The 27,053-nt window shown below is 39.9% G+C and overlaps 1 protein-coding gene across 9 annotated transcripts in view; it reads right to left on the bottom strand.

Annotated features, from left to right (window-relative positions):
* Positions 1 to 27,053, bottom strand: part of raw (NDT-like domain-containing protein raw) — a 312,695-nt gene that overhangs the window by 47,808 nt on the left and 237,834 nt on the right. The window contains exons 1-2 of one of the 9 annotated variants that reach the window (XM_022075356.2): positions 4,524 to 4,726; positions 183 to 238 (exon numbers count right to left, since the gene is read on the bottom strand). The exons of 6 other annotated variants lie outside the window; for them this stretch is intronic. The gene's annotated coding sequence lies outside the window, so the exon portion shown is untranslated. Of the gene's footprint in view, positions 1 to 59; positions 239 to 4,523; positions 4,727 to 27,053 lie in introns of those variants that run through there. 2 more of the 9 variants (XM_087340759.1, XM_087340758.1) reach the window with 2 other exon arrangements.

The following is a 27,053-nucleotide window of genomic DNA, read 5'->3' as shown; positions in this document are numbered from 1 at the left end:
GTGATAAAGCATATCTTTGTTTCAGACAATTCTTAATAGGAGAAGCACCAAATGTTTACCTATATGGACTTCACACTGTAGGTTTCATTTAAACACGTTTTAATTAGCCAAACTAGTTCCACTGGTTTACCGCACTCAATGGGAATGCACAGTATATCCTTCTTAGCTGAATCACAGGTTACCTTGAAGTCTATAAACAGCTGATGTAGGTTCTCCCATTGTATTTCCATCTTTATTCCTGCATCAGACAAATCCAGAATATATGGTTAGTAATTGTTCAATTACGTCAAAATTCACAATGATTATTTTCAACAACTTCGTTCACGTATGGAGTTAAACTTGCATAAAAGTAGTAGATAAATAATATTCCTCAAAAATTACTACAATCAGTTTTATCCCATTTCTCGTAAACAATTACAATAGATTCCATCCACTGTGCTGAGAGTTCTTCCTTATACCAAATCACGCATTATCTACAAAATCTATATGGTATAAATATTTTTGTACCTACAAATTCAACCTAATATGCAGTGTGTGTGTCGGAAGTAAGTTTGAAGTTCTTGTATTTAGGCGTCCGTATAAATTGAATTTGGTCTACTAATTATTAACCAATTATTAACTGTCAAATTTTATAATCCGTTCTGCTTGAAATGAGTTTTCCAAGGAAACAAAGAAATGTCGGGACCAAAGGCACTTCCTTCGGTGGTTGGTTATTCAATGCACATTACATTCTTTCGCCTCCTATCCAGTGGGTACATTCCTGGGGGTAAAGCATAGCAACGCTGGTTCACATTGACGTAAGTGGAGGTTTTTCTGAGTTAGGTTATATCACGCTAAGACCGGGCAGTTTAGGTTATGTCAGGTTGCGTGAGGTTCGTTCAGGTTAAATAAGGTTAAAGCATGTTAGGTTACATTAATTTAGGCTTCGTAGATACGGTTAGTTTAGTTTAATTTCGGTTACGAAAGTTTCAATTTTTGAAAATTTTGATGAATTTAAAGTTATGAAAACGTAAAAAAATATTGCAGACTGAAAATTGTAATATTAAAGTCTGACAATGCCGTCATTTCAAGCTAGGTTTTATGGGGCAAAGTTAGGTTTGGTGAACTTAGGACATGTTAGGTTAGATCAGTTTCGGTTAGGTTAGGTTAGGTTAGGTTAAGTAAGATTATAACATGTTAATTGATGTTCTGTTAAGTTGGGTTAGATTGTCTTTTCTGTTATCAAAGTTCGGGTTTTTATAAACCTTGACATATTAATTCTGAATCTTGAATTTCGAGTATGGGAGTTGCGATTAAATTATTTTCAAATTTTAGAAAACTTTGCAAATTTTAAAGTTGTGTTTACAAGTTATTAAAATTTAAAGTTTATGAGAAGTGAGATTAGTTTTCGATGTGTAGGGTTAGGAAAATGGGTTTGGATTGGGTTGGCAAATGATAGGTTGAATGGGTTTAGCTCATGTTAGACTACCACAGGTTTGTTAGTTTAGATGAGGTTAGATTATGTCTTTTCGTGTGGTACGCTAATTGAGGTAAGCTAGACAATCGACTGGATATAATCTGCTATGACTGTCAAACACTGGGTTAAAAAAAATTGGCGGGAGAGCTAATATAATACTGCTAAATGAATAAAATCTTCTCGGGCAATCAGCCGCGTTAACTGGCTGATTGCCCGAAAAGATTTTATTGATTGTACACGCCGCGAAAGTCTCAAATCCTATATACTTCTAAATGTGCGAGACAAAAAAGAATTTCTGTGAAATCCAGTACGGAGAACACTCTCCTATCTTGTTTTGTTATATGGAGATCTGATAGTAATCGTAACAGAAGAAACTGAAAGTTATTTTTCTGCATCTGGGTTGTTCAATAACGACGGGAGTGCCAGTAAGAATGAAGACGCATCTGCATATGGCATAATGCTGTTAGTCGCTGCTCGGTCACGACCCAAAGGTCGCTCAGACATTTGTCGACATGACACAGTGAAAATCTCTCGCGCTGTCATGCTGAAATAATCACTGCGGCTATCTCGCTCCACAAAACAGCCATCAAGTCACACTATTATTAACATTTAAAAGCTTTCTTACGCATATCCAGCCTTCTCATAGCGGCGAAGATATTAATCTGGTTTGTGGCGCTGCGTAGACTCGTAGGTAGAGACTACCTATTTCTCCGAAAACGTGATCTACTTACAAGTCTACATAACACATCCTCATCTTTGGATGTAAATGATTTGCAAATGTATTAGATATAAGCACATTATCTTTTGAAGCATACCCGGAAATCATGAGAAGTTACTCAAGTGTGGAAGTTTTAGCAACATTTTAAGATGCATATATTTTTGATTATCACTTCTCTAAACTGGATTATGCCCAATCTAGACACCCATTACCTACAGAGTTAGGGCTAGGAAAGTTTTACTGTAACACAAGCCATGAAATATAAAATAAAAATAAGTGCTGGAAATTAAAATGGATGGCAAGTCTCAGAGCATATCATAACAAACAAGGGAGAAAGACGGAGATGCAGAAGATGAATTACAGACTTCAGCACATAATTTAAATACCATATAATTGCAAAGAAACACAACTTAGAAACTTAAATATCCAAAAATAAAACCAGTGTGAATGGTTGGCAACGACACAACGGAGTTAAACATACAAATGACAGGAAAAATACCTTAATAAGTCATGGAATCCAAACATTCAGGGAACAACAAATCTGAAATGTAAAAGGGACACTCGTTCTTAACTGCAAACACATAGAAGGAACTGAATAAGAAATAGAATTATCGGTAAACAAATGGCAACTGAGACTCAGTGCGTGTATGCGTTTGCGAATGGATGTAAACATCGCGTACAAGTACGTGATCGCATGAAGCTACCTATACAATGGACGCAACAATAACTAAGGCTATCGACGTTTTTCACAACAGAAGTCTGCCGTGGTTATCCGTTTCTGTTTCCATTCAAAATTCAGTTTAGTCAATCGATATTGGACGACGGGACAACGCGATCCTACGCTCTGGACAAATCCCGGACATTTTGAATGTCGCGTGGTTCCTAGATGCGGCCTCTTTCATTTCCATTTGGGTAGTTGCATAATCAAACATAACGTCATAACCCCGAGTCACAATATTCCACCTCCAGACGTTGAAGACTCTTTCCGTCAGCGTACGGCAAAGAAAATCTTACATTCTGCACCAGGCAATGGCATCTCTTGGCCACTGCAAGAGGCGACCAAGTAAGACACAACTTAAGTTTCCCATTTTTGGGGGTCCCATTCTTTATGGTCTCAAAAAGTAAATTTTATTCTAGTTACAGAATATTCTGTTAAACATTATTTGGTGGGTCCCTGTCATCACGTCGTGGCGCGTCCTCAGGTTGCGGATGGAGGAACAGCCTCCAGTTATGGAAGTCAGCTGCGAATATATTGAATAAGCGGTCGCGGACAGCCGAAGAAGGGTGGTCCTCCAGCTTGGGGGTTAGGCGTGAGGCTTACAACCTTTCACGGTAAAACACAGCAGTTACAAAAAAAATAACCAAAAAGCCTCGAAACCGGCCACCTAGTTAGTTATATTGTGTTAAAGCCCTCGTTTATACTCCTTTTAGGAAGTAACCTAACCTAACACAGAAGTGTACAATATTGCCTTTTCCTTTAATTCCCTTTCTTATTAAAATGCAAGTCTTCTTTCACCTTTTACGGGGCCTCATACCTTAGGGCTCCAGCAAGCCCAAATCAGGCCCTAACGAGACAGCATGCACCCGACAGGCCGTAAAATTATTTGCAATTTTTTACTATCGTACAATCTGTTATACTTGAACAGTTTGTTCTTAGACAATAAAATATTTTTAAACAGCAGGCCTTCGTTATACCGCGAAATCTGATATACAGTAGACTCCCGATTATCCGGAATAACTGGGAGACATATTTTCCCTGATAATACGCAAAAATGTAAGAAATACGTAAATTTATTTACAAACATACACTACTAAAACTTTTTAAAAGATTTTCTAAAAACAGAAAGCATTAAATTTGAAATTTAATACAGTGCATATCAAGAATGCTTTAAAAAATATTCTAACGGATAGTAATAACGTCTTATTGTGGTAAACGTCAGGTTTTAGCAACAATTTATTTTGTTAATACGTTACATAATGTCGTATTTATTTCCTTCTTCTTAAACGTTCTTTTACAACAGATAATCTGAATTAATTTTTAATTTTCGTTTAAACCATACAGAATCCGGTTAATCCGCCTCCGGATAATCGGTGGTCTACTGGGTATGATCATTTCCCACAAGATGAAAATTTGCAAAATGTTTTCACTTGTAACTCAGGCACTGAAGCTATCCCCTGACACAGCGGTATAACGAGGGTCTACTATGTGTGAATTTGAGTCACCGAAATAGCTTCACAAATTCTTAGAAACGTATTAATAATACCACGGGAATTGCTTTTAAGTATTACTAGGAATAAATAATGAAAAACGAATAAATGAACACAACTTACTAAGAAAGTAAAGCTTACCGCAAGATACCATTGGCTATGTTATGCCGACACTTCAGATTAATCAGTCCTTTCTTGCCATACTCGGTGAATCCTGTCACAACGTAAACAATTTAATCAGATAAGATTTACTGATGAGTAACATGTTCTTCTGTACTTGTCGATCTTTCTTGGGGGCATCGTCCCTCCTGCGTCTCAACCCCCCGGGCACGAACTGCCGCGACAGAAGCTAAAAACCTTTCACTACGCCGCGATAAAACTGGCTCTGACGTCATATGCTACAATGGGAAGTGATGTCACGCAGCCGGCCTGGCCAGAGTTTACTCCGCTCCACCTGCAGCAGCTGTTTGCGGATGCGCGCGCATACGAAGCTCGCACTGATACAAGCAAACAACGTTAAAAGAAACTAGGAGACCGACGCAACAGTAAGACACCTGAACCAGACTTCTCAGTGGGCGTCTAGGAAGAACTTTCACAAATTTACAAAATGAATTTAACGATTTTCTCTTGAACACACAACCCCGTAATAATAATCCGGGCATGTCATACTGTGATCAATCAAATCAAGAGAAAAGCATGACAACCGATATATCAGAAGACGTGACTTCTTTAACGGGCATACGACAGAACCTCAAGAACATATTCGAGCGTCCATCTGGTTGCTGTACGCATCTGTTTCCAGTTATATGTACATTAACAAACGCCATTAAAGTGTTTTCTTGACAGATTTTGTACGTGACCATGTTTCAAGGTGACAAACCACAAGGTCAAGAACGTCAGAAACTTCGTACTGGACGTCAGTACGCAACTAGAAGCGATTAATTAAATGGCAGAGTTTCAAGCCTCGTATTTGCAGGGAACTTGTTATGCGAACATTCGTTATGGAACGACAGCTTGTCAGTGAACTGGCTTGGCTGTATGGTCGGCATTCGATTATTAGAAGCGGACTTTTTTCTTCGCCAACACCTGCATGGAATAGAACTGTGAACTCTGGGAAGTTCGAATCATATGTACTATGATATTATTCAACTGTCGCCACTTAGTAAAAAAAAAACCTCACTTCAACCAATGCTACCTTAAGGAACCCTTTTTTCACATTCGGGAATTTTAAAATCGACATGATAAAGAATAAACACGCATATCTATGCCGCGAACAAGATTCAGACCAACTACTACAAAAAATACGACTAACCAGCCAGTACCTTCAATCATCACGTGATTCTACGAACACCATCACCAGTTCAAATGAAATAATTTAGCTAAAATATGTAGTTCTTGTACAGCCTAAGTCATTGGTTCCTAAATTTAGAAGGGGGGGCATTGAAAATTGATAAGGGTTTTGGTGGACCACTAAATGGTTTTTATGCCACTTGTTTATCGACTGTAACATGCTGAAGATCATAATATAAAAGTTAGTACTGTACATAATTTATTCACCAAGTATCTTTACACTTCTGTACTTCATATTTGGGGGTCCGCAGTGGCCGCGCGGTCTGAAGCGTGGGCCTTGTGCCTTTTGGTCACTGGGACCGTGAGTTCGAATCCCACTCAAGCCATGGATCTCTGTCCGCGTTTTTATGTGTTGTGCTGTCCTGTGTACAGATAGACGGGCCGATCCCTCATCCAAGGAGTCCTACCAAAAGTCTCTAGATCAAAAACCAACGAAAAAGTTGTGACCCGCAGTGCTCAGGCACTTGAAGAACGGGTCGTCCAAGTATCCAAGTACTTATTATTTATTTTTGGTAATTTTATTTCTTGTAATCTCAGTAGTTCCCCGGACCACCTCAAAGAAGCTCAAGGACCACAGTTTAAGAACTTTCGGTCTACCTGATCAGTCTCAGAGAGTCACATCATCTGGTTGAAAAAGGTTTCCACCCGGGCTAGAAATACGAGTAGCTAACTTCCGAGGTCGTTGTAAACAGGTCTCATGCCTGTCTTTTTAATGTTGGTGTCCCTGGTGGAGAAGACTGACTTCAGCAACGGGACCAACAGCATAGGTTTTTGTCCTTCCATCGGTCACTTTAAGACAAGTAGAACCGACTTCCATAGATTTTACGATGAACAAAGTGCAACAGAATAATATACACATTGTGTCATAGCAACGTCAGGAGCCTGGGAACTGAGGAAAATATTTGTACCAGAAGAGAGAAGGTAACCGGTGGCTGGAGAAAATATAACGAAATGAGCTATTTTGTATACTATTCACCAAATATTAGGATGATGAAATCAAGGACGAGATGGGATGGGATGGGCGCTGTGATAAATGCATACAATCTATTGCTCCGAAACTTGAAGAAGACCGATGCACCTATCACATACAATATCAATACTGGTGTAGGTGCAAGACAATATTAAAATGAATACTGGAGAAATGGGGTGGAATGAAGTGGATTGGATCAATGTGGCTTAGGTTAAAGATCAGTGGCGGATTCTTGTAAACACGGTTGTGAACCTTCGGGTTCCATAAAAGATGAGATATTTTGTTACTAGCTGACAGCTTCTCTGTGAGGGCTGTTCACCATGGAGTTAGGCAGCCGTGTAATCGAACACTGCAATGCAGTTCAGCTTATCAGTTAGACTAAAGAACTCGTACGCAGAAAGTCGCACGATCGATTTGTATTCGCACCGTCGCCATGTTTGTTAGCTGTTGACTTGTGAACGATACTCACACAGGACGTGTAGGCACTTTATAATATTTCTTCATTATCTAACGCAAAATTCTTAGCTCCAATGGTTCATTAGATATTTTCACCAAACCGAAAACTAAATACAGATTTCATGCAGCAGGCACCTATTTACGTTCTCCAAAGAAATCATCTCGAAAGTTGCACACTACTCGGATATCTGCTGCCATACGTACATCATTTCAGGATCCCATATTACGTCCCACTTTTACCTCACATCTTTGTGTGTTCGCATTGTTGTTATTGTCGATTACAGGAAATGAAAATTGTGAAATGGGGTGGCCCTCGTCGGCATAAACAGCAACCCTTATACCATACGAAACCTTGCCAAGGCTTCCCTACGGACCAGCTACTTAGAGCACTCTTGCCTTCCGGCTGCGTTTCAGTAGAACACGAATGAGTCTACAGAGGGGTCAGAAGTCAAGTGGCCAGGATTGCATTGACAATCTGGCTAACCTAAGGGGAGCACTCACTCTGATTGATCTCCACAGTCACCAGAGGTTGCAGGAGCAGAGGTTACTGATCTATTATGTGTATCCATAAGCCAGCTCATAAAAACGCATCATTAATCATGCAAGCCATAAATAAGCGACCATACTTAATTGATAATGGGGTTTATGGAAGTCTTTTCCCGTACATAACATGGGACCAACTGGGATTGTACACATGAGGATGTAGCAATGCAAATATTTTTACTGATTTTGTATGTCTTCAACTAATACGTTCCGGTATTTGAAAGCCAATAAGCAAGAAATAAATACAATATACATGACCTCGGTACTCACTTGTCTTCAACCTTTAGCATTTCTGTACTACAGACCCATTTGACCAAAGAAGCCTACTTCACTACACTTGACTCGCCGTCACTGTTCGAGCTAAACTGACTGTTAAGATATCGTACAATTCGTAAGTTATTTAACCGTGGCAAGGTCGTGGAATATTTGAAGGCACTACCCTAGCATTCGGCTGGACTGACTGAAGAAAAACATTAAACATTGTCCCGTGCGAGATTCGAATCGGTAGACAACCTCATGAATACAAGCCAGGAACGGAATGCCATGAGAGTCTTCACGAAACTCGTCAGGCAGCTGTCTTCACTAGAAATTTTCAGCTGTACTGGAAAAATCAGCGGTCGTGACAACATCTTCAGAACTATCCCGCCACCATTCCACCGAAGTCTAACAGCCCAGCCCAGTTCGTAAACCCAGCTGACATAACCTCCTGACAATCTAGTGGAGTACCTAACCAGAGAAACAAACGAATGTTGCATGCCAGCGCAACTCGGCACCTTGCTTCAGCAGTCTGCAGTTTGCGTAAATAACGCATCGTTAATGAAACAGTTTTGGCTGGAGGTGCAACTAATACGTCAATATGTTTCAGGTCAACAAATTTCTCCATTGCAAAATTAAAGCGAAGACACATGACAAAAGTAACCAGTGTTATGTTTGTACGCTCGTCATTTGTAATACATAATGATCCCGACAAGCAAAAACAGGAAATTCCTCAAACTACAATTACTTTTGCCAAATACTGCTCGATCATACAGGGACCAAAAACACTTTCAAACGTACAGACTTTTCAGACTCGCTTTATTAAGCTCCTGCTGGGGACATAACACACATGATAGCTCACGTTTTATTAGAACTGCCATGAAGAAGGGAGTAGGATTTGATTTCATAACGTATAATTGTGGCTGAAGTACTTCGTGGAACAGTGAATAATGGTGTGCTGGTCAGTCATCGATGTGACGTAATTCAAAGTTACACACAAGCGCTGTCTCCCCCCCCCCCCCAAACTAGCTAGGAATGTGTTACACAGAACATCCTCATGCGTTCTCTGCAACGTGTATTTACAGGTATTACATCCGTCCTGTCCCGCGGTATAAATTTACAAATTTTGAAAGTTTAAACATTTCTAAATCTTATAAATATTGAAAATTTGAAAACATATAATTTTCAAATTTTTCTGAAATTTCAAAATCCAGAATTAAAAATGTAATAATTCCCACATTTGAAATTCATATATTTGAAATTCATATTTAAACATCTATCCTAACCTAAACTTCCTAAACTTAAACTAAATAAAATTAACCTATCATGTTTTAACATCACCTAAAGGACATAACTTAACCTAACATAACCGAAACTAACGTGTCCTAACCTAACATACACAAACATTTCGGCTGATTCCCACATCCATGAACACGATTACCTTAGCAAGCACTGTAAACATTCACAGAATGCATTAGCAGCAGCCGCCAGTGGCAATCATGGTAACCACTGTAAATTCCCACTTTCGCCGCCATATCGTAGCATCTTAGTGTGTCCACCTCACAAATTTCCTCAACCGCCATTTTGTAAACACCGCTCGTAGGATGTTCAAAAGTGCGATTCTGAGGTCGTGCAAAATGGCACAACCTTCGCACCAAATTTCATATCAATCCGTCTGGTTGTTCTTGAATGGAATCGACTGGACAGACATTACCATGCCATTATGCGTTTTCCCTATGCACTTCATGCTAAGAACGAATAATAACCGGTGCCAATAATTCACATCAAATGCAATTATCAGTTTATTCCAACACAGTCCAAAGGCACAAATCGGAAATGAAAAACTTGCCCACTTATAAATAGAAACAATTCGTAACGTTCTGTAAACTGTGCTTTGTCTCGAGGCTGTCTTATATTTTCATGGACCAGCGTGCCACCGCAGGGAAGGAACCGTTTGGCTAAAAATGAGTCAATGCGCAGTTCATACACATTTGACGCACTTCTTTTACTGCGAAGTTTTTTGCACAATTCGTGTGGAGCGGTTCTAATGTTGCTGTTAAATATAAAGGTTTTATTGCAGTGCATAACTTACTGACAATATGATTTATTGTCGAGATACAGTGCAATGATGCTGATTAAATTAACGAGAAACATGTCCAGGGTCACAAGGCACACACTCCGATTAACGTCATATAGTTAACCAAAAGCGGAAGGAAACTTCAGTGCCAGGAATTACGGCGAGACAAAAGGACACTACTGAAAGACGTTCCTGCACAGATAATGAATACATACGAGTACGAGCATTGGTGTGGATTGGAGTCCGCATGCAAGCACGCGCATGCGCGCACACAGACAAGAGTCGTCAGAGATCTTCGTGGGGCAGAAGCATCATTCTGCTGTTTGCCAGAAGACAAGAAGCATCAGAACTACAAATGGACAAACAGCAAACTCGAATACAAAAGGCAAAGTACTTGTACTTTGAGACAAAATATATCATAAACACTATTAACTTTAGTGATTTAACGTACAAACTTGGGAAACTGAAGGAAAAGGCGATGAAGCTGTTCATGCACAGGACAAAAATAACGAGACTCAATGCTTCGAAATCTACGACGGCTGGGTTACTGAATGAAGGGATTTTCTTGAGCAGAGTATGTGAACGGAGGAATGTGTCAACAGTAACGACACCAAGAAAACGTACAACTACGAGACATCGGGTCTTGCATACACTTGCCAGATTGGCTACGGTTAACGAACTGACGCGTCACTTGGTGTTGGCATGTTCCATTTGTAAGGACAATTTTAGATATTCTACTTTCCAGGGTCACTGGTATATGGCAAAAACATAGATTCTTGATATTCTTCGAAACATCCATCTTCAGTTACGTATAAACATACTCTTAAAAAATAAACACGTACATGACTTCAGCAACCAAACAGATGTTTAATGATTCAAAAACCAGGAAATCACAATATTTCCAGGTCTGAGGCAACATTCATACAGTCTTATCGACTCGCGGGAAGTTTAGTTAAACATAATGCTCCAAAGAGGTTCATACATGACTGAATCAGTTTCTTTAATAAATAAAACAACAGTGGTGTACTTCACACAGCTTTTGATTGATTGATTAATTTCTTTTGTTGCCATTCACATGTACCCTTCGTTACTGCCAAATACTGACGATATAAACAGCGAATATTTTATAATAAAACATAACCACTTTTATTCACACAATGTGACACAATAATTAATACACAGAACACGTAGTTGGGTAGTATGTGACCCACGACATGAGAATCCCTAACGTGAACAAGACCATACGATTAAACAATATGTAACATTATTCATGTTAGAAGATAGAAATGTTGGCATATCTAATCTATTCTAATAATTTTTAATAAAAAAACTTCCTGTCTGCTTACAGAATAGACTTATTGTTCGAATTTCCATACATTCATGCTTACAGGGCCTCTCATACGGAATTGCGAGAACTGTTTACATTGGTATTAACATAAAGTCTTCATAATTTTAAAAAGACTGAAATGTCTAATCCGTACCGGATCACACAGAGCTTCCATATGAATTGTTTGCAAATTCTGAATTCAGTATGCTCCTGGCTGAAATAAAAGACACGCCATTTGAAAAATATGCAGTACGTTCACTGATGAAGTTAAACGCAACTATGACTGCCGGCTGGAACTGCATGACTCACCGCCAAGCGCTACAAGGTTTTCCTAGTATGAGCAAAGAATCGTTCCACAAAACCAATAAGCCCAACTTTTCTGCCTCACACCACTTCCTACCAGGAACCCGAATGTAACAGCTGCGTTCAACTTTATCAGTGAACGCACTACGCTACCATGAGTTCTGTTCACTTGAACGTAACAATACAGAGCACGCGACGTAGAAACATAAGAGCATTTCCTCAGCATGAGACGTATTCACTGTATTTTGCCTATTTATCATCTTATTAACAAAAGAAAAGAGTGAATTGCACAAGCACATACTTTCCAGAATTCTCACCAAAATGCACTCAATACGTTTAAAACGTTTTTTTCTCTCCGCTCATTTATTCGAGTGTCAAAAAGGAACTAATAAGAGAACAGCAGAAATTCAGAGAGCGTTGATTTTACATTACAAAATGATTAATACATGTAATATATAACCTACGATATACAGAGTGAGTGAGAAGTATGTTTACAAACTTCGTGTGCGTCTTCGAGGATCAAAAATATGAAAAAATGTTCTTATGAACATGAGATCGCAAATGTTTCATTTTCGAAATAATAGCCAAAAATAATTTTCAATGTATGCCTTTATTGCCAAATATAAGGACGGGGATGTTTCTTTATAACAGATGCTCAAAGGTTGTTCCTCCAATCTCCACACATGCACGAGCACGACGTACAAAAGACTCACGAATTCGTTCGTACACACCAGGGTTACCCCGAATCATCTGGCATGCATTCTGCACACGTTCCCAAAATGTCGTCATCATTGTTTATGGGTGTTGCATAAACGACGGACTTCAATTGACCCCACAGATAAAAGTCCAATGGAGTCAGGTCCGGTGACCTCGGTGGCCATGCTACTGGGCCACCACGCCCAATCCATCGCTGAGGGTACTGTTCATTGAGATGACATCTGACGCGACGGGAGAAGTGTGCTGGGCTCTGTCGTGCATAAACCACATTCGTCTTCTTGTATTCAGTGGTACGTCTTCAAGAAGACGTGGCAAGTGTCTTCTTAAGAATCGCCGATATGAAGGTCCTCTTAGACGCCATGGAAGCATGTGTGGACCATTAAGCAAGTCGCCAACAATTCCTGGCCAAACGTTAATTTAAAATCTTTGCTGGAAGCTGGATTCACTTTGATATTAAGTCAATTCATTGAAACTTATTTTTGGCTATTATTTCGAAAACGAAGCATTTGCGACCCCATGATCATAGGAACATTTTTCCTTATTTTTGATCCAGGAACACGCACACGAAGTTTGTAAACATACTTCTGACTCACCCTGTATATTGAAAGTCCATTATCAGTAAAATTTAAAGGTAAAATATTCCAAAAAGATGACGTCAGTGTCTTATGTAGACAACTTTATTTTCAAACTGTAAAACTGTGTGATCTTAATGCGTTCCTCAAGCAATGCAAATCAACAATATAATATAATATAATATAATCGGAGTTAGCTCTGTGGTAGCGTACTAGAGTTGTACGCATGTGGTCTTCGGATCTATTCCTTGTGAAGATAGAGTTTTGTTTTGTTTCATGCAGCCTCCATGTTGTCGTCTCACAAATTACTGTGCCAAAGCTGTGTATTCTTCGGAAATCTACTGCCTTATAACACTGGGTGCCACACTGTGAGCGACGCTAGTGTCGATATCACCTAACAAGTTATTTCGGCCGCCAAATTGGTATTACCGATTGCAGAAATTTTCAATTCGTTCACATTGTGCAAAGAGCGCATAAAATAATGCAGGTCCTTCACAAAAAATAAACAACTACAACAAACTTATTACCGGTTTCCATTAAAATCAGTTATGGTGATGAGATGTCCGGGGGGTACATGGACACAAACACGAGAATTCCAAAAGCCTATCTTAACAAATTACAAGATTGGGAAGGTGACATTTTAAGAGTGTTCTTTTACGCCAAATCACGTTAAGTCATCGATGAACCGTGATCCAAGGCTAATGTTGCGTAAAAGTCAGTACCAACATAACCTTAGGTCATTTTAGTACTAACGTACAGTCGTACCTTCGCTGGAGAAAGCGAAGATTTATAATAGGCCACGACCCTCCATGATTTCTTCCGCTCCAGCTGGATTCTTGAAACTCGTTATGATGCCTGGCAATTCGCTGAATGAGTGAGCTATATCTCAAAGTTTACAGGTGAGTTAGAGAAATGAGGCACGCTGAGAAGCTGGCGTTCAGCCAAAAGGGGAGGCGAGGTTTTTAGTTCCAATTTTAAAAACTTTCGTGTAGTTTGTCGTAATTCCCAAATTCACAGGTCTATTTAGTACCACTTGGACACTTTACACAGAACAGGCAATGATTTAGTAACAATTACAGGCTGTCGGAGGGACTAGCATGACGCGGAAATATAGTTCCATACACAAGGCTGAATGGCGATTACAAGTTTATCAGAATATGACTCAGAGTTCAATCTAGCTCTGTTTACACATGGGGTGTTATTAATCTCCTTCCACAGTACTCATACAACTGCACTAGGGCGACGCTACTATAAACGACGTTGTATCGCTAAATTACATAAATGACTGCCGAACCGCGAAACTTGAATTAACTCTCATCTCACGACAAAACATTGAAATTAAAATTCCTCTCGAGTTCTCGCATCAATTCTCATTTGACAACGAACTGTCGAAATTAAAATCCTCTTTTGTTTAACGACGAAATGCGTGCCAGTGACAAATTCCACTACTACCAGTATCCAAGTGGAAAAATGTTTGCGCGCAACTAATTTCAGAAAGACTTGTGTATCGTAAATAATTAAATTTAACCCCGCCACCGGATGTCAAGGATTTTTTATAAATTGAACCAATATGTCCCTTCAAGAAACTACAATTTTAACACTTCTATGGAATTAATATTACGCTCGTCTGTGATTGGAGGCCACTTTTTCAAGGAGGAGCAGGTCCATTGGAAGTGGGAACCATCCTTCAAAGAAACATCTACCTTCAACACAGCCACTGATGCTGGGTCACTCAGGAAGTGAACGCATCCATATCCTCAACTATTACACAAAATATAACCGAGACTTGGGCGATCATAGTTGGAACTGGGACGATGGAAGCACAGGTGTGTGCAGGTCTGGCGTCGAAGAGACGGGAGGGTTACACCGTGAGAAAAGAAAATCTCCTGGGGGCTAGAGAATCCTGGGCGGTGAAGAACCAGAGGCTAAACAAATCCAGTTTAGACTAGGCGTTCGAGATATCACGTCGTTTCCAAGACAGAGACAAACAATTTGCCTCCAGCTCCTTCTGTTGAGAAACATGGCTCAAGTTCTCCAGTGATGTAGACAGTCCTGTAAATAATCCATTCCTTCACTGAAGAGGCCTCAAACCTAATAAAAATTAACCATGTACGTTTTTCATTGTTGTGTTCATCCATAAAGTTCACTGCGGTGTGTTTTAATAAGAGACAAAAATATAGCAGTTTCAAGGTAAGGGATTTACATAGAAAAGCATAAAAGTCTTCCGGATATGTCTAAGACAGAAAAAGTATTGTGAGACGCCTCACTTGAATATCACTGTGGTCTCTCTTCTCTTTATTCAAGACTGAAGTGGGTAATCAGAAACCATGACTTGTGTTAACGGAAACAAAATATTCAAGTTCGTGCTACTGGCTTCTACTTTTCATTCTCTCTTATATTTGCATAGTCCCCCAGAACAAGCTCGATATTAATCAGCTGGAAAGACACCTGTTACTCTGTAGTCAGAAGATACGGAAATTCGTTTATTCCAAATACTGCGTTGGGTCTAAATTTAAAAAAAGTCTCGCGTTTTTGTTATTTGATTTATCAAGGAAATTAGGATGGGGATTAGGAAGGCAGCTAACGACCGTGTCGCTTGTTCGAAGCAACATTCCAGTATCAGAGAATAGAACAAACATTCAGAAACACAATTTAAGGGCACTCGGCAATGGAAACTGAACAATAACCTCCCGAGTATAAAACATAAGCGAGAACAGATACACCACGCGGCTGTACTTTTGCGCTAAAGCTGAGTAATTATCTAGAGAGATTGCCTGAATTTAGTGACGATAACGACTCCAGGAACTCATATTTACTGCATACACGAAAACAATCCACGGATTTCTTGTGATATATCGCCATTACAATATTTTCCAACATTTGTATGCATTCTTACAAGTCCAGAAATCTCCATAACGTATTAATGATACTGAATGCGCATGATTTATACGCACGCCACAGAACTCTCGGTTTCAAATTTCAAGTCGCTGTGGTGTGCCTCACGCAGCCGTTTGTTTATACTACGCACATTAAACAGTCGAAAATCTTGTGAACGTAAAACAGGCAAACAAAGAGGAAAGACACAAGGACAAACAGTATTACGAAAAACTCGCTCAGCCTTCAGGGTGGAGGCACGCTACGTTGTGTAAAATGTCGAGAAGAGGTCGAAAATCCAGAAATTTCTAGAGAAACTGCAAAAGCTCAGAGTGGACTGTAAATCCCCCCCCTCAAACGCACGCACACACATACACGAAGGAAGAAGTGAAAACGGGGTTATGTCACAGTACTTTCTATTTGAGTTATGTAGAGACGTATTTGTTTCGATGTCTGAAAGGTTATGTTCAGATACTTGACTCTCTTTTTCGTGACATTACAGACATAAGTTTATCCCCATATGAGGGAAAACTAATTACCACATCAGGCCCCACTTAATAAATTTCTGGTACAATTTCACAAACCAAGTGAAGGACGTAAAGTGTTACAAAAGATTCCGTAACCTTTGAAGAACTTCGGTTTGTCAAGGAATTTATCTGGGAACCCTGAAGGGAAGAAATCACTTGGAAGATCTAGACACACACGGGAGAATATTAGAAATGTTCTTGGGGAAACAGGGTTAAAGAATGTGGACTGGGTTCATTTGACTCAGGATACAGACTGGTGGCGGACTCTAGCAAACTTTGAAATGAACCTTCGTTGAGTTACCATAAACGGCAGTGAAAATGTTGTCCGAGTGACTATTACCTTCTCAAGGACTCTTATCCATGGAGTTGGATAATATAGTAACAAAACGAAAATGTTCATGTGTCAAATATTAAAGATGTCCAATAATGCTGTTAAAACATCAGCAACCAGAAGTGAGGTTAGTGTAGTACCTACATTTTGTCGAGTTACATTCTACTACTATGAACACTTCATCGAAACCGTTTTATTAAATATGCTTTAGTGTCATCTGCTTGCAAAAACCAACAGTGAGACAAAGGGGTAAATATTTATAAAGTGATGTCCTTCGCAAGGACACGCCACCTAATGAGCCCATTCCACATGGTCAGTCAAATTTCGTAATAGACTGGCGAAACCCATCACCTCAGCCTGCAGTTTCGAAACAAAAGACAAACAAGCATATACTTCGCTTACATAAAACCTACACGTGAGAAACATATGCTTCTATAGATGTCTCGTTTACAAAAGAATGCTAAAACTTTTGACAAACTGTCAGGACTGGTCCTGAATTAAACCTTACCTGTTATTTATTCCTTGTGAGCGAGCCACTTTCACTTGCAATGAACCTTCCTATTTTTAAACACGTCATAAGCTAGGCTGCTCATTCCACATCCAAAATAAAAGCAAAACCTGTTACCTAAGCATAAATCGCGGGATAATAAACACACGCAAAGAACCAATGAACTGCATCTTGCACCAGGCGAGACGGAGAGAAAGTTCTAGCAACAACAGGTGAGAGGTCTAACTTCATTCTAAACCATTATGTGGCCTATGACGTCATCGGTATATATCAGACAGTGAGGTAATGTGCTCGGAACTCGCACGTTGGGTTTGTACAGTCTCACGCAAAATTTGTTCAAAATAGTCTACAAGACGTTGAAGGAAAACTTGACTGGGGTATCCTACAAGTGGCAACGAGGTACATTAAACAATCATACCGTGGGATCCAAAGAGGAAAGATTGGGGATCAGTACTGTATGATAATCAAAACTAGGATGTGTCGACGGACTTTTTTACGCAAAACCTGAACAAAGTAAGCATAAAATGTTATTTATTTTACAGGATACGAGTTTAATCAATTAAATGGATTATTTACGTGGTTCAAAGCACATGTACAGTTTATGTTCGCTCAAACACAAAACCCGATCTATTTACGACCTACCCTGCTTATCGTATCATTAATACATGTTTATTTTAGTACACAGATGCCAGTAATCCTTTAATTATATAACGACGATCGAAGAACATCTCGGGTTATATTAGCGTATGAGGAGCGGTACAAAGAAATCTGATGTCAAGTTTGTAATGCGTCATCTGGAAACTGTTCTGGGAGAAAATCCCGACGAAACGAAGATGGTGGGATTTGTTTCCAGAGCCCAAAAGTGTCACTAGTATAAAATGAGCACAACTATGAATAAGATTTTCTTTGAGAAAGCCCGAAATGTTCGATAAAATGCAGGATTTGTGATTTTCAATATAATGTTTGATTGCTATCATTTAAACCAGGCCCGAACCCGAACATTAGGTGTGATTCCAGGCCTAGGCCCAATGCAGACCTCTACGAAACAGATGAAACGAAGTGAAGAACTTTTACGCCGTTGCCTGAAAAGGTATAAGACGACAGACTCTGGAGTAAATAAGCGATGGAATAAGAAACTACGGAAGTGGGAGATTCCATGACGACACCGGATATGAAATTCAAGTTCGTCTATAAGTTACAATGTCTGTGTTCTGGTCACAAGAAAACATCGTAGCTTGAGTAGCACTGTTATTGTCCATGCAAAACGCAAAGCGCGCAATGGCTACGTACTGGACGACCGTGGTTTGATCCCCGACGGGGGCAGAGGATTTTTCCTCTAGTCTCTGCGTCCAGACCGGCTCTGGGGCCCACCCAGCCACCTAATCAATTGGTACTGGGATCCTTTCCAGGGGTTAATCGTGGCCGGGGCGTGATGCTGACCACTCACCCCCATCTAGCACCTACATGGCGTATAGTGGGACAGCTTTCTTTGACTGCCACTTACAAATCTCAGCTCACTATAAACTACTGACTTACAGGACACAAAAACACGGTTAAATGTTATCTCCTTTTAAACTCGCGTTATCGTTTTCATTGGCTTCATGAAGATATGATTCGTGGAAAAGTAACTGGAAACCACTGATTTTGTGCCAAGGATCAGCGTCCTGGTAACAAGAATTTGGAAGACATTTTACATCAGTAACACTCGGCATTCCTAGTGTCCGCGTGCATCTGACAGGACATTTTTATTGAACCCCACAGACTACAGCGAAGGTTTTCTCCAACTCAAGGCACATGCTAAAGAACTTACAAGGTCATCATGACTGCTTGGTTGGTCTTCAATAATATCATAGCCGCATTATAGGTAATATTTAAGCCATGCAGCAAAACACAGTTATAGACGTATAATGGTCAATTTTAAAGTAAAACCACTGGAAACATAAATCGAAGTTCAAGCAACGACAGAATACAAATGCCAGAGCACAGACATTCTATCAGACAAACGAACTTAAATTTCAAGATTGCTGTCTTCTGGGCTGTTACGCCGTGTAGTCTGGTAGATGTCAACCAACGTTTCAGAGGTCATACTGCCTCCGTCATCACAGCGCAACAACCCAGAAGACAGCAATCTTCAGACTCACCACCGTGAAAACATCAAATCCTACGAACTTGAACTTCATATCCAGTCTGTCATCATGAATCTCCCATTTCCGTCGTTTCTCGCACTACATACAACGTAGTTAAATATCACGTCATTCAAAGATGGCAATCTAGCGCCGTGCAGTCTGATAGTTTACCAATGTTTCAGAGGTCCCTATACCTTCATCATCAGGGCGAAGGACCTCTGAAACGTCGGCAAACTTTTACCAGACTGCCCGGCGCTACAATCCAGAAGAGAGAACCTCAAATTCTACCAAATCACGCCATTCAAATTTACACACCTTTTAAACAGCTTTCTACCTGGTTCTATATGAAGCGTTCAATTCATTAATCGATTCGGTGCTGATGCAGTCAAATTAGGAACGTACGGTCGCTCAGAGCCACGTATGAAATTGGTTATTCTTCACTGAATAAATTAACACAATTTCAGGAAGCAAATTCCTGATGACACAAATACAATACCGTAACTGCCTCCAGTACCGTAGCCCAGTCTTGCACTGACCATTAAGATAACAGTCACCTCTAATTACAGCCGAGATGCGTCAACAAGCATCTAGCATCATTATTACTAATGACGCAGAAACTCTACTGAATGATGTAGGGGTGTATTGTAGAAAATAAACAGACGTTGAATGAATACTGGTATAGGAACGGGCATCAGGGTGCTACTGGTTTGCATACAAAGCGTCGCTGCATCCTACGAACCAGTCCGTGCTGACAATTTCAGCGGTGACGATCAAAATTTCCCTAAAATGGTTACTACATTAACAGCTATGTGCTGTGGAAATGATATGAGTGAAAAAACGCATTGCATTCTAGAAAACATTTTTCAAAAGCTTTCTTTGCAATTTCTTCAAGTTCTTCAACGGGCTTCACATTGTGGTCCCCTGAGTTTCTGCGCTGGCTTGTCTTCTGCATCAACCTAACAGACCACAATAGAACTTCTCAAGCTAATATTAGATCTTGTTCATTACTGGAGAAACAAATATGTTCATTGAGAGCTAGTGTCATAAATTATTTTTGTTTGCATTTTGTTATATGCAGAAATATATTTAAAATATAAGTTATAAACCTCGTCGAGATCTGCAATTTACATAATATATATTGTTTGCCGGATGAACTGTTTTCTACAAAATATTTAAATTAGATTCCGGCGTTATATAACGAAGGGATTACATTAGTCACGCATGAATCACAAAAGAATTTACCTAAAAACGTTTATCGTTTTGGTCAACAACATAAATGTTACTGAAATATGAAAACGAGCTCAGGAGATGAAACATTAAATAGACAGGTCCGGAAATCAGAATCTCAAGGGAAGAAGCAACACTGTTCGGAACAGGCAACCCACTCCGGTGACTCGAGGGTCGATTAAACTAGTGAAGTCGATTAATACCAGCAGCTCGAATTCAAGCTTGTGTTCACACTTAGGCAAGTTCACTGGATGCCAATATAAAATAAAATGGCGTTTACAGCAGTAATGCGTGCTCATGTCCGTGTCCTGTCGTCTTGCTTCTGAATAAAATATCTTGCTTTATTGGAAAAAGGAGACGAAAATGAGATCTGTTAAGTAACTTTGTGGATTAGGAAAACAAATCAGCTCGGTGCACCTTGTGAGTGGGGGTGAGTGGTTAGCTTTCGTGTTTCCCATTCGGGAGGTCCCGGATTCATATCTGGGCCCTGAGAACGATTACCCTTAATGAGATGTTTCGTGATTTTCCTCAGTCCCTCCAGGAAATGCCTGGAGATGCTGAGGAAGTGCATTAAATTTACGCCACGACCGCTTCCTTCCACATTCTTTCCAATTCATTGCTTGGTGTCATCAGAAGCCATATATTCTAGATACTGAAAGCGTCGTTAAATAGTTGGATTAAGATGAAGAATCCCATAAAATTTTTAAAAAGCTGGAAATGTCAAACCGCATGTACAAATCATTAGCTCCTGCGACACTCTGCTTCGACTTCAAAATTGTGTTCAGTCCCTGGCTGTACACTGTTCTGGTAATCTTAATTTCTCTTTGAACACATCCTACAGGTAACCCCTCAATGTTCATTTCCGAGCAACTTTGACAAATGTGAAAATTACGTCATAAATGCACTTATCACTCATTTTGTGAACGTTTACAAAAGAAAATGTTATTAAGAAAAACAAACTATTGCTTAACACTCTGTTTCTTAATAATACCAGCGTAAAACAGCTTTATTTATACATTTTTCAAGCTGTTATTCAAGTAAGTTCCAGTCAAACAAAATGTTGAGCTGGCTTCCACTTCACGAGAAACTTGAAACTATTCATTTTCGGCAACTCCTTTAAAGCTCTTGTTTTCAAGTGACTTGCAACCACCAATTTGACTAATGAGACCAAAGCTGGAGGGAAATTGCTTGATATTACACGTGCGAAAAATGTTTTGTTCGAACGCGTTTTGAATTGGGATATCTACCTACAATATTATTATTTAAGGACACAAAAGCCTGGTCAACTTTACAGATAGATGGTTATTTTTCTTATCAATAACAAGTCATAATTCGTCATGTTATGATTATATCTTAGATACACGATAAATCCACCTACACCGATTAGTTCGGTCGATTTCGCCAACGTGTGTTGACGGTACCCGTTCCACGGACCTTGGGTTATCTCCTTACGGGGGGGGGGGGGGATATTTCATCACAACTCTCTCACGTTACTGATTAGATCCGAGTGAGCGGTGTAGTCATGCGTGCTCCCGAGATTCAAAAAGTACCTCGGACCAACCCACGACCGTTAAAGCCCGATTCGCAGATGGCCAACTTTCATCTTTGACGTCATAACAGACAAGCAGACAGGCGGACACGCAGATGTCGCGTATGAGCTAAGTATCCTTTCTCTGTCAGCATGATGACCGACAAAGTAGCTTGCAAATGGTTGAACATGTCCACCATTGATCTAGCAGAAAATGTAAAGCCACTAAAGGAACTAGAAACAATTTTGTTGTGGCTGGCCTATTTTTTCTTGTATGAACTACAATTAACAGTTCAAAACAGTTCTTCCCGTCTGACTTCTAAGAACCTGAAGATTAAAATATGTGAAAAACAATAATCTTGCCTGTTGTTTAGTATGGGCGCAAAACATGGTCTCTCACTCTGAGGGAGGAACACAGATTGCAGGTGTTTGAGAATAGGGTGTTGAGGAGGATATTTGGGCCTAGGAGAAAAGACGATGGGGTATGGAGAAAACTGCATTATTATGAGCTTAAAAATCTGTACTCCTCCCCCAATATTGTCAGGGTGATTAAGTCAAGAAGAATGAGATGGGCGGGGAATGTAGCGCGTATTGATGGGGCAAGAGGTGCTCACTGAGTATTGGTTGGGAAGTCTGAGGGAAAGAGACCGCTGGGGAGACCTAGACGCAGATGGGAGGATAATCTCAGACGGGATCTATATAGGAGTTGAAGGAGACTGGATTTTGTCGGCCCAGGACAGGGTCCGGTGGAGGGCTTTGGTTAGTTCGGTGATGAACCTTCGGGTTCCCTAAGCCATCTAGTTAGTTTACAGTTATTTGAATTTCAGTAACGATGAGAGAACCCGGCTTTGAAATCACCACTTTGCGCCATATTGGAAAATTCGAATGGTAGCCCGCTGAAAACTTACTGAAGTCACAGATACGTGGTATAATATTATATTAATTGTTGATACTAAGTTATTTCGAGGAATATTCACTTTTTCATATCAGTAATTCTCCTACTCCACTCCGAAAAATTCTTCGTCATACTTGAAATTTCGCGGAAAATGGCAAACACTTGAAATAGATAGAATCAAAAATTAAACACGCAGATTAACTTTTCACCCACCTTAATTAAATTTCCTTAGCTTAAATTATGTTTCACATGACACTGGTGAAGTTTCGTGAAGTACAAGGATGGTATTTTCATGGAAATGGAAAGTCTAGAACGCAAACATGTAGTTTAATTTTAAACATCCTTTGGAAATTTCTTTAGTTTACTTGAAAGTTTCTACAGTTTCACAGCACACAATATTTATAATACGTAGAGGCAACATGTCACGTACTGCGAATCGGGAGGAAATAGGGATAATTAGAAAAATCTTCTGGGGCAATCAGCCGCGTTATCTGGTTACCGTAGTACACAAGCTACTTCCGAGGATCCAGTCACATCAGAGCCCTGAAGATGGCGACAGAGTTTGTTCCCGAAACGTCGGTTTACTACGGTAACCAGTTAACGCGGCTGATTGCCCGATAAGATTTTATTGATTGTACTCGCCGCGAGAGTCTCAAATCCTAAATAAAGACAACTTGAGTCAAATTTCTCGAATCTCTGTATAACCAGTTCAGGGATTCAGAAGCAACAGTTGCTGGGGTTCCAGAGTTTTGTAACATCTGCTCTGCAATGTAATTAATAAAACCAACACTGCATTACAATTCTAACTCATCAATACAGACTTATAGTCATAATCGTGTCGTATATAAACTGATGTCATTGTTTTAAATATGACGCAAATACATTAAAACACTTGAAGTGCTTTGAGGTGGTAATCGCACCTGGTGCATAAATCACCTGTTTTATCTAGACAAAATAAACAAAATCTCTTCAGAGTACCGAAGTCCGAATGGTGACAGAGGCCTACGACTTCTGTCCTGGAGCTCTGATGCAATGTTGGAAAAAAGGATTTCAGGATCTCGACGAGTTTGTTAAATTTCTTTGGTTTTCACTGCGGTAAGTATGAAGATGGCTGTCTTCTGGGTTGTTGCACCAGGTAGTCTGGTAAAAGTTTACCACCATTCAGAGGTCCTTGCTGCTTCCATCATTGCCCTGGTGATAGAGGCAGCAAAGACCTCTAAAACGTCGGTAAACTTCTACGAGACTACACAGCACAAGAACCCAGAAGACAGAAATCTTCTTTGGTTGTATTAAATTCACTGTTGATAATGTTCGAAACATTCAATTTTTTCGTTGATCTAACCTTGTAACAAGTAATAAAGGTTGTATAAATATCATCTCCCCGTGTCCATTTTCTAATAACCAACCATATTTTGATGCTATGTGTTACTGTTTCTGACATTAGCTTGCCGAAATTTCTCTTAATAATGCTGTTTATTCTGTTGCAATATTGTAATTTTATCAATTCATTCTGACGTCGGAGATAAAGTGTGAATAAGAAAGATAATTAAATTCTCGGACTTTTCGATAATTCTATTGTTTACGATATTTTTAACGTTTATGTCAGACATTCACAAAGATTTAATTTTTTGGTCATTGGCGTCTGCATTGAGTTTCGTCTGCGTGCTGTAATTTTTAGTTCCTCTGATTCACAGAGGCCACTTCTGTGTTACGCGTAAACAAAATGTGGCCGGAGCATGACTGTCCCGTTTCAACTCAAGTCGAGACGGCAACACAACTGGGCTTAACCTACGACTGGCCAGTAACTTAACCAACAAACAATTAACTCAAATTAACCTTGAAACCTTGATTAATTTGCCAGTATTTAACAACCACACGGTCGAATGGGATGTGAGGGAAACTACAAAAGAAAATATGGGAACATTTTATTCAGGAAGAAGGTGAGGAGGTCAAAGTTTATTTTCAAGATGTAATCCCATTACTTACCTGTAACAGGTAAGGACAAAAACGGAAAACATCAGAACAATCGGTCTCCTGACCAATACAGAAAACTCCCGGTTTACGAACGAGTTCCGTTCCAAGACGTTGTTCGTTATGTGTATCTATTGGCGACTTTAAGAAACTCTGAATGAATTGTGACGTTCGTTATAGCGAATGTTCGTAAACCGAGAGTTGCCTGTATATGAACCGGATAAATCCCCGAACATTTGTTTATTTAACGACGTTGTCAGTAGCTCTGACGGAAAGTGCCGAACAATCAATTGGAGAGGATATAGAAGGAATGTCCTATCTCGGCAGCAGCCTGATGAGACGTAGGAAAACCGCGATCTCAGTATATCCGGTAAACATGGGATCTCCCAAATACGAAGCCGGAGTGTAAACCTCTTGGTTGTGACGATCGGTATATTAGAAGACAAATGTAGATTCCGTATTAGGTTAGCGAAAGAGCTATTCTTAGTCCTCGTGGAAACTTCACAGTAGCAGAACGAAAAATCAACATCGAATTCGACGAGAATACCTAACTGCTTTATTTTCTGCGTAATAACATGTTACGTTCGGCTGTAGCAGGATTAGGTCTCTCATGAATAAGAGACCCTCCCCATGACGGGATATTATATTACCACGCGGAGGCTTGCTTGTAATACGTCACTCATTTCCTATTTGTGGGGCAACGTGAACCAAACTGAGAGCATTAAGTTTCATCATGCTGCTGTTTAATGATAAACTCTTATGGTAAATCAAGGATGTGAATAATCTGTGTGACAACTTGCAAAACATATCCCTACGACCAGACACCATGCCACGAAGATGTTCAGGGGGCTTGGAGGTAGAGGCACGCGTATTTGAAGCTCTAAGCCAGAAAAGGATGAATGTTCAGATTCAGGCTTCGGCAGTAAAGATGAATCAATCTGCTATTTTTCAGTTGGAGAACTTTTATATTTCATAATTAAACAGTCAAACAATGGTTAAAACTTAAATAATTATAATTTTAATGTCCTTTTACGGTTGTGTATATTGGGATCTGCGCGCGTTTCGGTCGTTACAACCCACTTTGCCCTTTTCGGGAGGAAGTTTGTCATATTTTTGAACTTTCTATATTGGTCGGACTTCTTAGACGGGGAGTCAGACCATTGCAAGGCCTCAACACAACATGGAGAGACAAGAAGATGTGGGCATGGGTTCATAACTCGGGTGAGATTTACACCCACAATCCAAATGTTAGAGCCAATACCCACCGGGTTTACATTTAGTCGAACTCGCATTCGACAATCACCGGAAAGCGAGTGCTGCAAATTACTGGAATTCAAGGATGTTCAATCCGAGATCGTGACTGATCTGATCCTTCCAGAGACCAGCAAACAGGAACAATGCAACGTTCGAGTTGCGACTTCAACGCTGCATGTTTATGAAAGTCTTGCAGTTCAAAATAAAAAAATAAATGACAAGGTTCTCTCTCAGAAGAGGAAAGGGTAACGTTAATGCAATTTTCTGCTGACACTAATGTTTGTAGATCGGTTGCACACAAAAGTGTTTACAGAGATAATACAAAAACATCGGATGACGACGAAAAGTGTTGCCAATAAAATTAAAAACAAACTGTCAAATTGAAGCTTCTAACAAGTCCGGAACAACAAGAGACGTAATGTATAAGAAAAGTAACGTGGTTTGCTACTGTGCTCAGCTTCAAGCCCGTCAGAGCCATTAGGAGAGCAATCATCACAAATTCGAAAACGTAATTTTCTCAGGGAATGTAAATACCTAATTAAATTCGAGACGTCAGCCCTGAATACAGAGTCTGTATGTTCCATAAAAACGTTAGTTATATACCTTCGGCGTCACAACTCACAAGGCAAATTTGGGCCGCGTGTAAACTCGAATTCCATTTAATCAAGCGCTAAATGGAATTGATGTAAACTTGGCTTCTGGCGGATTTACACTGATTCGGGCTCGCGTACGATTGACTGGCATTCGGATTACGTCAGAGTACTCGTTGACGGTTGAAATTCGATCACGTGTTTACATTCTTTGGAAATAAATACGTGATCGAATTTGAGCTGCGAGCTCAGTATCGATTGCTTCAGCTG

This window comes from Zootermopsis nevadensis, unplaced genomic scaffold (assembly GCF_977971745.1).
Source record: "Zootermopsis nevadensis isolate Lab colony 2312 unplaced genomic scaffold, Znev_1.0 Znev_ptg000061l, whole genome shotgun sequence".
Lineage (NCBI taxonomy): Eukaryota > Metazoa > Arthropoda > Insecta > Blattodea > Termopsidae > Zootermopsis > Zootermopsis nevadensis.
This window is presented reverse-complemented; position numbering and strand designations above follow the sequence as displayed.